General features: G+C 39.5%; 1 long non-coding RNA gene across 2 annotated transcripts; it reads right to left on the minus strand.

Annotated features, from left to right (window-relative positions):
- Positions 1–217: 217 nt before the first annotated feature.
- Positions 218–10182, minus strand: LOC121013591 (uncharacterized). 2 transcript variants are annotated; one of them, XR_005782792.1, is made up of 3 exons: positions 10129–10140; positions 1648–1652; positions 218–728 (listed from the first exon to the last, which is right to left on the minus strand). It is a non-coding gene; the product is annotated as an uncharacterized LOC121013591 (long non-coding RNA). The 2 variants fall into 2 exon arrangements; XR_005782793.1 differs by lacking the exon at positions 1648–1652 and having other exon boundaries at positions 10129–10182.
- Between the last annotated feature and the right edge of the window lie 1366 nt (positions 10183–11548).

Genomic DNA, 11548 nt, shown 5'->3' on the forward strand with positions numbered 1-11548 from the left:
CATAAATCAATCAGTGCAGTCCTTTACAGAAAGGGACATATTCTTCTGTTTCCCTTTTTCCCTTTCTCCTTTGTGCTGCTTGGAATATGGATAAAAAGGTTGATGCTCTTAATTAGTTTGGACTGTGAGGTACCTGCTAAAGTTTGCTGAGCTGTAAAAGAAAAGAAACCCAAGTCCTTGGTGACTATGAAGGACTATGAAGTGGCCACACCTACCATTTTTTTTTTTTTTTTTTTGGTTGGAGAGAACATGGTTTAATTAAAGGCAAAGCTGATTTCAGCAGCTGCAGGTCTTGCACAGACAGACCAAAACAAAAAACAAAAAAACAAAACAAAAAAACAAAAACAGAAGAGAAGGTTTACTACACAAAACCAGTTTCTGATGAAGATTCTCCTCTCCCTCCTCATTACTCCACGTTGAGGATGATTAGGCGAGAAACCCCGCCCCAAGAATCAGAAAACATTCCAAACACCAAATTCTCATGCAGAAACGGGGCTGCAGATGGGACCCGGGCAGGACTGGGAGTGAGAGAGTGAACCTGGCTAGCTCGTCTGGGGTGTGAGACTCAGGGACAGCTGGAACACTGGAATGTTACAGCTGCCTGAATGCAGAGCTCAAACACACAGAGTGGGTCAAGGTAGTGGGCAAGGAGGGACTGGGAGAGAGGTGGACCCAGGGAAGGAGCTGGGGAGAAGCACAAAAGGTTTCATATTGCCATTGGGTGGGGGCTTCACCCTTTCAGACCCTTTCTCTGGATTTCTTTTTTGAGACAAATACGCTTCTATCAAATGTAACACAGGAGAGAAAATGATGACAATCCTTCCTTAATTAAAATTGTGGTCAAAGGGGAAGAAAAAGCTAAAATGGGCAACAAGATTGTAAAGAGAGCTAAGCACCCCCTTGCTATAAACGCATGTTTTTCTTCAAATTCTATTTCAAGAAGTTTAAGAAAAACTGGTAAATGAGACTGTTGAGTAATCCTGGCAACCATGAGGTATGCTGGAAGATCAGATATGGGAGAATGCCATTTTGCCATTCCACTTTTCAAAAAGAGGAAGAGAGATTCTGCAAACTATTGAATTATGAGCTTTATTTTATTTCCTGGAGTTCCAAGAAGAGGAAGTGTTTGGGTCATCATTACAGTAACCTCATTTCCTTCTTTGACAGATATATTGGACTATGGTGCCAGGGGAAATGTGGCAGAGTGTACTTTTGAACTAAAGCAAGGCATTTGAAGGGGGCTTTCAGAATGTCTTCATAGATCAATTAGAGGAATATTGGTTGCGTAGAAGATTGAAAGAGTGTATGAAGGGTAGTTCCTATGGGACAACCTGTGGTTTGTTTCTATTTTTTGCTCCCTGCCTTGGTGCCAGCTTCATCATAAAGGTTGGCTCCCCCTTGTGGTTAAAATGTGGCTTCTTTAATACTTGCCAGGAGCAGGCAGAGGGTTGCTTCAGAATCATTCCTCTGAGGAGTCAGGAAGCTTCTTTCCTGGATTGTGACAACAAACCTTTTCCCATGTTGTATTGATTCCAGTTGGATGAGGAGTCCATCCCTGAACCAATTACTCTGCCCAGGGAAAAGGATACTCTGCCTGGCTTAGGGCTGGCTGACTGGCTAGGGGTGGAGTTGGCTTCCGCCAAACACATTGGCTTCAAAGGTGTGATTATGTACCAATCTCTATCTCTGTCTCTGTCTCTGTCTCTGTCTCTGTCTCTATCTAGAGAGAGCTGAGTAGTCCACAAAATTGAGGCAATGGATTATTTTGTGGGAAAACACAACATTCACTATTCTGGAAAGATTTTGAGAGTAAGATTTTTGAATTCTATAAAGTAAACATTAAAAATTTGATGAGACAGGCATTCTGATAGATCAGGATTACCTTAGCCTCATAATACACTCCAGTTAATCAAATGAGTGAGCCCAAGGAGCAGAATTGTTTATCATTATCCATCTCATGGCAGAGACATGTTAGCCAAACACTATGATATTTGGTTTAATTAAGGTTAATACTTTTATCTTATTATAATTGACCAATATGTTTATGTTCTTTATAATATTAGAAGAGGATTATATTCCCTGTATGGATAAGAATGACAGCCATTCTTTTTTTATTTTATTTATTTATTTATTTATTTTTTTAAATTAAAAAAAAAAATTTTTTTTTCAACGTTTATTTATTTGGGACAGAGAGAGACAGAGCATGAACGGGGGAGGGCAGAGAGAGAGGGAGACACAGAATCGGAAACAGGCTCCAGGCTCTGAGCCATCAGCCCAGAGCCTGACGCGGGGCTCGAACTCACGGACCGCGAGATCGTGACCTGGCTGAGGTCGGACGCTTAACCGACTGCACCACCCAGGCGCCCCAGCCATTCTTTTTTTAAATTGCAGGATGGCATGGATCTAAAATTTGCAACAAATTGCTCAGGTGTAAATTAAAAAAACAAGTGACTGTATTTTCTTGCTGTTTAAAATAGTGGTTTTTTAAAAAAATTATTTTTAGAGAGAAGAGAGAGAGAGAGAGCATGAGCAGGGGAGGGGCAGAGAGGGAGGGAGAGAGAGGATACCAAGCAGGCTCTGTGCCACCAGCACAAAGCCCGATGCTGGACTCGAACCCATGAACCATGAGATCATGACCTGAGCCGAAATCAAGAGTTGGACACTTGACTGAGCCACCCAGCCACCCCCATAAAGACATATTTTATTAAAAATGCTTAGAATTGTTCAGTACGTTCTGCTATTTTTAACCAGTTTCTTTGTTACATGAGGCAAAATATACTAATGGTCACTGGTAAAAAGTCCATCTTGAAACTAGCTTATTCCTTATGCTTTATGTTTAACTGAGAAATCAGTGTATGCAATGTATTGAATTGAAAAAGAGACCACAGAATTTAGGTAGATATTGTGTGAAATAACAGATCTGTAGTTTAGGGATGTTGAGAGAAGTGCCTTTTGTAGATAAATCATCCTTTACGGTATGTTCTGCAAGATATAAACCTAAGGTCTTCAAAAAAAAATAATTTTGTAAGATGAGATCCTTGTTACTCAAACTGTGTTCTATGGACCAACAAGATCATTATCATGGGGAGTTTGTTAGACCTACACAATCTTACCTCCATCCTAGACCTGCTGAATCTGAATGTGCCTTTTAACAAGATCCCCAGGGGATTCATGTGTTCATTAAAGTTTAATCATGGATTACTGAATCTCAGGGAGGTTTCCATAGTCCACACAATATTGGGGGGCAGGGGCTTATCAGCCAAAGAATTTCTGTTTCTTGCAGGTTCTCTCATAGAACCTCTTCAGATGTATCACAGAATTTTCATTTACAGTGATGACTACATATAATGTTTCCTACTAAAATCTATATTACTTTATTGTTATTTTAAATGAGCTATCTCTAGAAGAAAGGCTTTGAGTCTGGATCTGCCACCTCCCAACCATCTGACCTTAAGCAAATTACTTCAGTAGTCAAAGCCTAGTTTTCTCGTCTCTAGGAACTGTAGATTCTAGAATAAATCTTTAGAATATCATCTCTAGATGATAGTGATCTTACATGGTTGTGAGGATGAATTGGGGTAACATGGGTAAAACGTTGTAGCCCTGGGCCTGGTACATATAAGGAACACAGTGAATATTAGTTCCCTTCATCCTTGCTGGAACATGCAGGGTATTGAAACTTTAGAGTTATCTACTGTAAATGATGTAAAGACTACTGAAAGTCTTCCTTTATGGGAGCAAAACTGTAATGTGGTTCCTCTAAAACATTAGATTTTAAACAGCTCTACTTGCCGAGTAAGTGATTTGCAAAATGATATTTAAATAATTGAATAGAATTGAATTGTTTAGTGTGGTCCATCTGGATGCCAAATTGCATTCGCCAAAATGATAATTTGGATTTTAACATAATTGATACTTTACTCTTCTTCCTGAGTCTGATTTATCCACAAGCTTTGCTGTTTCTCTGCTACTTAGCTTTTACTCATTGACTGCTGCTGGGTTCTGCTAAAAAGTCTTCACCTTGCTAAGTTTCCTGGACTTCCCTGCAAACCTTGTTTAATGAGGAGTCAGAGTGGTCTGTTCCCTGGTGTGGCTGGATGCGTTCTGATGAGTTGTTAAGTGATTGGCTGAGAAGCTGCTCCTGAAAGATAGCCTGGGCTGAGATCTGTAAACTCCTTGGACTATCAGTAGTTCTTTACAGTTAAAATCTTACTCTGTTGTGAACTCTCTGACCACATCATCCCAGGATAAGTGAATTGTGAAATGATAGCTAGACTGCATGGCAGTAGTCAAGGCACAGAGGGACCTAAGAGCAATGCACAGGCAAATCCATGTGACAGATGATGTGGCGGCCACTAATGGACCCTCTCTTCATATGGTTTACAGGTCTGCACAATCCCTTCCTACCCCAGAGAACTTCATGATGTAGGTTCTCAGTATGTTATTTTATTAATTTTTTTGATTAAAAAAGTAAAGTATAAAAGAGAACATAACAAATACCCATTATTCCTATCACCCAGAATTAACTGTTAATATCCTATGTAATCATCATTTCCAGCTCATTTCGTTTCCCAACACCACCAAAGGCAACCACCATCCGTAGTTTAATATGTGTCATTATATCTCTCTCCATATCTGTAAACAATATGGAATATTATTTTGTGAGTGCTTTCTGAAATGTACATAAATGGTATCAAATTATATTCTGAGCATTTCTCCTCTCCCTTCAGCATTATGCTTTTGAGATCCAGCCATGCTAATAGGCCCAGTTCATTCCTGTTTCATTTAACAGTAGTAGAGTTTTCAGTCTTAGAAATAGACTACACTTTACTCATCTCTTTTAAGGATTTGCAGGTTGTGACTAATATCTAGCAGCCATCAGTAGACCTGTGAATGTACTGGCATTTCTGTTCCTACCCTAATGGTTTGCTTGCTTAACTAATGGCTGCTGTCTTCATTAGAGATTAGCACATTAATTGAAACAGTACTTATCCCTCTTGGTAAAGTGATGAATTATATTTTTTATTCTTTTATCCTCAATGCTGAAAGGCAATGTGTGTACCCTTTGGGGAGCTCAGAAACCCTCTGTAAAGGACAGCACATTAAACAGCCCATTTGGTAACAACAGGAGAGTCCACTTATGTGTCCTTTTCTATTTTGTTGGCTCTTGTTAGACACAGACCAGTGAATAGATCATGTCCATGTTTAGGCAGGTCCAAGCTTACTCCAGCCTACACAGCTTGTCTCTCTCTTTGGTGACTAAAGAAGGAGGTTTCTGTGTTTTCTGCCTGTCAAAAAATTTTTTGTTTACCCTTATTAGCAAAGTCAACAGAGTAATGACACTAGGTCTTTGAGGTCATCTTCATGCCATACTGAATGGAGCAGTTATTTTTAGTGGAAACATCATCCTCTATATAAACAGTTATTTCCTAGTTGCCTTGAGTCTCTTTATAGTCTGACACCCTTTATTAAGAATGTATTCCAAAGTGTCAAATAAAAATGTAGCTATGTAAAGTTTTCCACTGCAGTTAATGACCCTATATGTTGGATTAGGTTCTAACATCAGGGAGAAGGAGCCCGTAAGCAGGGATGGGAGTGTGTGTGTGTGTGTGTGTGTGTGTGTGTGTGTGTGTGTGTGCACGTGTGCCCTCTCTGATCCATTCAGATCAGGTTTTCCTCTCCATTGCTCTAGTGTAATCCTTCTGGTTAAGTCACTTGTCAACTGTGTATTTCCAGTGATGAAGTTTTTGGGGTGATAGTGGGGTTTGTGGGGTCCAGAGCTGATCGCCAAGAAAGAATTCTTGAAGACATCTTTGGTGTAACAAGGTGGTTTTATTGAAGCATGCGGACAGGACCCCTGGGCAGGAAGAGCTGCCATGGGACCATGAGGAGAGACTGGTTATATACTATGGAACTGGGGAGAGGTGAAGTCCAGGGGAAGATTCCAGTGAGATTTTCATGTGCTAAAGAAGACTCACAGGACACTGGAGGCCTAGCTAGTGTCAAGCTAAGGTTGTTTTCCCTCTAGTAAAGCAGTAACTTAAGACCTTAGGGAGCTCCTTGGAGAAGCGTTTTACATGGCCAGCCTCAGGTATTTGTCAATGGGCTGCAGATTATAAGGAAATTTAGTTCTATCTGCCATTTCCTTCTGCCTTTGTTTCCCACATCGCTATGGAGGGGTGATGCTGGATTATGATCTCTATCAGTTAACCCTTTGTTTTTCCCCTTTCCTTTGTTCTTGGGCAGCCAGGAGTGCCCAGGAGTATCACATACATCCCACCTGGAGGTGGGGGGTGTTTGCGGCCTGTCAACTTGCCTTATGCTCCCTCATCAACCAGGTCCAGTAGTTAATTCTCAGTCTTCATCTCACTGTCCTCTTAGAGTATTTGACACCATTGTTCACTTCCTCCTTGAAGCACTTTCTTCATCTGGTTTCCAGGGACACCACTTTCTTTTCTCTTGATTATCCCCTGTTTTTCAGTCTCTCTTGTGAGTTACCCTTCATCTTCCAGACTTCTACATGTCAGTGTGTCCAAGGGTTCAGCCTGTCCATTTCTTTCCTCTTCTGTCTGTACCATTAGATGTGATTACATCTAGTCCATACCTGTAAGTACCATTTATAAGGTAATGATTCTCAAATTTATATCTGCAGTCCAGATTTTCTCTTTGACTTTCCATCTCATGTCTGTCTGCCTCTGTGGGCAACTTCTCTTGGACAGTGGATTGCAACTCTTCCTTAAAGAGTGTAAAACTGAAATCTTGAGTTCCATACCCCAATCTTTTGTGACTCTAGTATTCCCATTTCAGTAAGTGGTCCTTCTGCTTTTGCTCAGGCCACAAACTGAGGGGTCATTCCTGGCTCTTTTCCCCACCTTTGTACTTCACATCCATTGTGTCAGCAAATCTGTTGTTTTTACCTTAAAACCATGTAGTGACTATCTATCGTCTTCTCCACTGCTACCACTCAGTCCATGTGGCTATAGTCTCTGGCATGCACTGTGCCGACAGCTTCTACTAGACTCTCTTTTCCACTTGTGACTTATAGATTGGTCACTGCATAGCAGCTAGAATGATTCTTTTAAAACATAAAGTTGGTTGGAATGAAATAGAAAGTCCTTACAGTAGTCTATCAAGCCCTATTAGATCTGGCCTTTCTGAGAGCCTTTGGACTTGTTATTTTCTCAGCCTGGGGTACTCTCTGAAGATATTTTCATTGTTTACTCCTTCACTACACTCAGGTTTCTGTGCAAATGCCACTTTATTAGTGAAGCTTTTACTGACCACCCTGTCTAGAGAGCATATTCCTTCTACCTCTCTCTCCTTACCCTGCTTCATTTTCTTCCCGTTTAATCATGCAGAATGTTGTCTTCCACTAGAACAGAAGGTCCCAGTGGGCAGGGACCCTTTTATTCACCCTTTTGTTCCCAGGCCTGATAATAATGCCTGCCACATGCATTTGTTGAATGGATTAATGAAGGGAAATTCTATTTCATTCTGCCCCCTCTTCTATATTTTTATAGTTGTAATTATTGAAAACATATCATTTTAGAGAATCAGGATGAACATCTAGTTCTCTTGCCCTTATCCCCATCCTGCCCTTGATGCATACACTTTTTCACAGATATTAAGAAATTTGCTCAACATTAATAGTTTTACAAATATTTTGGAAGCCATGGTACCTCACTTACTTTTCAGATTCCAGTCTTTCTGTTAAATGTTTTGTTCAGCCTCAATGACTTGTGGATGAGAAAGGCATAAAATCAGCAGAAATATTATGTGTAGGATACCTTTGCTTGTTTGGAATAATAAGAAATGAGGAAAGACAAGGGCACCCGGCTGGCTCAGTCAGTTAAGCATCCAGTCGCCTCGGGTCATGATCTCACAATTGGTGAGTTCAGGCCCCACGTTGGGCTCCTCACTGACAGTGAGGAGCCTCCTTGGGATTCTCTTTCCTTCTATCTCTCTGTCTTTCCCCCACTCACAGTCTCTCTCTCTCAAAATAAATTTTTAAAGACTTAAAAAAAAAAGGAATGAGGGGGCCTAGGTGGCTCAGTTGGTTAAGTGCTGGACTCTTGATTTTTGCTCAGGTCATGATCTCACAGTTTTGTGAGTTTGAGCCCCCCGTTGGGCTCTGTGCTACCAATGTGAAGCCTGCTTGGGATTCTCTTTCTCTCCTTCTCTCTCTGCTTGTCCCCCACTCATGCTGTCTCTGTCTCCTCTCAAAATAAATAAATAAACTTAAAAAAAAAGAAATGAGGAAAGACAGTCTAAATTAATAAAAACATTTTTAATCTTGCATATGCACATGTACTTACATGTTTTAAAGTATGTCGTTCTTGGTGCAAATACATACTAAAGTTTGTCAAGTAAAGGTTCTCTTGGATCTGTTTTAGTGATTATATATGTAACAGTTGTAATTAGGGTATTATCTGTATGCATATGAATGCAAAAATTGTAAGAATGATTGGGAACAGATGAATTTCTTTAGTAAGTGATAGTTGATAGTTTATTTTTCTTCTACTTGGTATGTAATAAAAAGGGCAAACATTAGTCTTGTGTATTTAAATCATTACGGATGTTGAAATTAACATTTTCCAAGGGGCGCCTGGATGGCTCAATTGGTTATGCGTCTGACTTCAGCTCAGGTCATGATCTCACAGTTAGTTTGTGGGTTCAAGTCCCATGTTGGGCTCTGTGCTGACAGCTCAGAGCCTAGAGCCTGCTTCAGATTTTGTGTCTTCCTCTCTCTCTGCCCCTACCTCACTCATGCTCTCTCTCTCTCTGTCTTTCAAAAATAAATAAATGTTAAAAAAGTTAAAAAAATAAAATATTCCAAATTGAGGAGGTGTTACTATAATTTGAACAGTTAAAAGGAGGAACCAAGACTCTGGTTTTCTTGGTTCAGATGTGAGAAAAGTCTTCAGGTGACTTCATCTTGACCCTTTGTAAGGACTTCTGTTTCCTCACAGAAGTCACAGAAGCCAATGTAATTCCCTAAATTAGGAAGGTCATTACTTACCTTTGGCACTTCAGGTAATTTCAGAGTAACCCATTTCCTTGCTGACCCTGATTGGCTCTAGAAACCGTGGGAGAGGTGGTTGGGCCAATTTAAAGTTGAAAAGAATTATCTCTTTCTGATCATAGATCTCTTGGCTTAGTAAATTATCCCCTAGAGGCAAAGGAAGAATGGTAAAATGTTAAATACCACCACCACACAAGCAAAAATATCAGTACTGTGTCAAATCAGATAAACTCTGATGGTACATACTGCAAGAGCGCCACCAGAGACTAGAACAGTAGTTTCTTTGTCATGAGCACTGATGGGGATGAGTAAGTGGCTTTGGGATACCTCTGATTCTGGTGGAGAGTATCCTGCTTGGATGTACTCCCTGGGTCCTCTTTCTCTTCCTTTACTCTGTAGTGTCTTCAGTCTTCTCCTAACAAGAGCAGCCAGGGATGACATCAGAGCTTGCATATCCAAATAGTGTCATATCTGTCATCTGGGTGGCCTCCAGAGTCTAGGTCTTTACTTAACTATGGTTGGAGCCTGAGGGCAGGGCCTGGCAATGGAGGTAGAGGGCTGGTGCTTTTGACTGGTAGGAGAATCTGTGAAAAAAATTCATTATGGTCTGACAGTTGATCTTTTGATCATGTGTGGAACAGAGAGATTCTCCTTTCTATTCTTTTTTCCCCCTCTTTTCTCGGTTTTGCTGGGAGAGTAGGGAACAGTTAGAGGGATGGAAGAGCCTTCATGGGGTCTGGCTTGGCAGTGGATATCTGATAATAACAGCAGTCAGGTATCTTGCACTCTGAAGATTTATGTGCCACTAGGATATCTCCTAAACTTTGTTATAATAATAGTGTCTATCTCCTTCCTAGTCTTGGGTGACACTCAGAAAACCTCTTATCATACTCTTAGCACACGCCTGCAACCAACCGTGCAGTTATTGGTGATAGGATGAGGAACATATCTAGTCATGGTGAATGAAGAAGATGATTATTACATTAGGTACTAGATTCCTTCAAAAAGGAAGGCAGAAGAGAGGAGGGATTTACCAAAGCATGAAGAAATTCATGCTCAGGTACAAAGAGATGTCTGTACACAGTAAAATCTATTCAGCTGCTAACAAGAGCAGACGTGTACAACTCTGCTAGTTCCATGAAATGTCATGGGATTCCTTTGTCCCTCATTTTATACACAAGATTTACTGTGCTGTATGAACTGTTCCAAACTCTGCTTTTAAGCTCATTATTATATTTTGGAGGCTGTTTGTAATATTCTAGATAGAGCTGCCTTGGTCTTTTCAGTGGTGCTATAATATTTCGCTATTTTGATATACTATAATAATTTAGAACATAATCTTCTGTTATTGAATGTTTGGATTCCTTCTAATATGCAAATATGACCTTTTTGGGAGAATGCTTTAAATAAATTTTTGTGCATGCATCTTTGTGTACATTTGTAAGTGTATTTGTTGCATAACTTCTTGGAAGTGGAATTGCTGGGTCAAGCATTTTATGTGAATGTTTTAATTTGGAAAAATGTTGTCAAACCATCTTTCATTAAGAATGTGCCAGTTTACACTTTGTCTATTCTATGTGGGATGCCTGTTTCCTCACTCCTTTTGCCCATACTGGATGTTACGGAGTGTTTTGATCTTTGCCAATATGAGAGCTAAACCATGGAATCTTGCTACAGTTTTTATTTGTATTTCTTTTATTATTAATGATATTTAATATCTTTCAAACATTTGAAAGTCATTTTTTTATTTCCTTTTTATCGAACTATCTTTTCATGTTTTGTCACTTTGTGTTTTATCCCTTAAAAAAATAGACCAGTTACTGGTTTATGTATTTTGTTTGTTTGTTCAAAGAACCAAATCTTGAATGTAATTAGTGGTAGTACCTTTCTTTTTCTGATATCTAAGTCATTGGTTGCTGTTTTCAGCTGGATTATTTCTTCCTTCTGTGTTGATTTTTTAAGAAGTATTAAATGAAGCAAGACTGGCAAAAATGATGAAAATAGCTGGTGGGGGGGGATGAGTATATGGGAGTTTATTCTAAAATTTTTATACTTTTGTGTTTGCTAGAAATATTATAGAATAAATGAATACCCACATCAAGTTCTGTGAAAATTAATTTGAAAGCCTAACAAAATAAATGGTTTTCTTGAAAAAATATAAATTAACAAGACTGTTGCTTTTTTTGTCCCTTTTTTACTTTTTTTTTTTAAAAAGTAGGTATTTACTGGGTTTAAAAAAGTAAACTTTTAATTTAAAAATTTACATTTACAGAGAAATGGCACAGAGAGTGCAGAGACCTTGCATACCCTATACTCACTAACTCCCATTGTTAACATCTTACCCTTCTATGCTATATTTGCCAAAACTAAGAAATCCACACTGGCACATTACTACTAATTAAACAGCTGACTTTATTTGGATTTCACCAGTTTTTCCATTAATGCCCTCTTTTTGTTCCAGGACCCAATGCTGAGTGCTACATTGCATATGATTATCCTGTCTCTCTAGTCTCCTCTGGTCTATGA

Source organism: Herpailurus yagouaroundi, unplaced genomic scaffold, assembly GCF_014898765.1.
Source record: "Herpailurus yagouaroundi ecotype Mexico unplaced genomic scaffold, PumYag 199, whole genome shotgun sequence".
Classification (NCBI taxonomy): domain Eukaryota; kingdom Metazoa; phylum Chordata; class Mammalia; order Carnivora; family Felidae; genus Herpailurus; species Herpailurus yagouaroundi.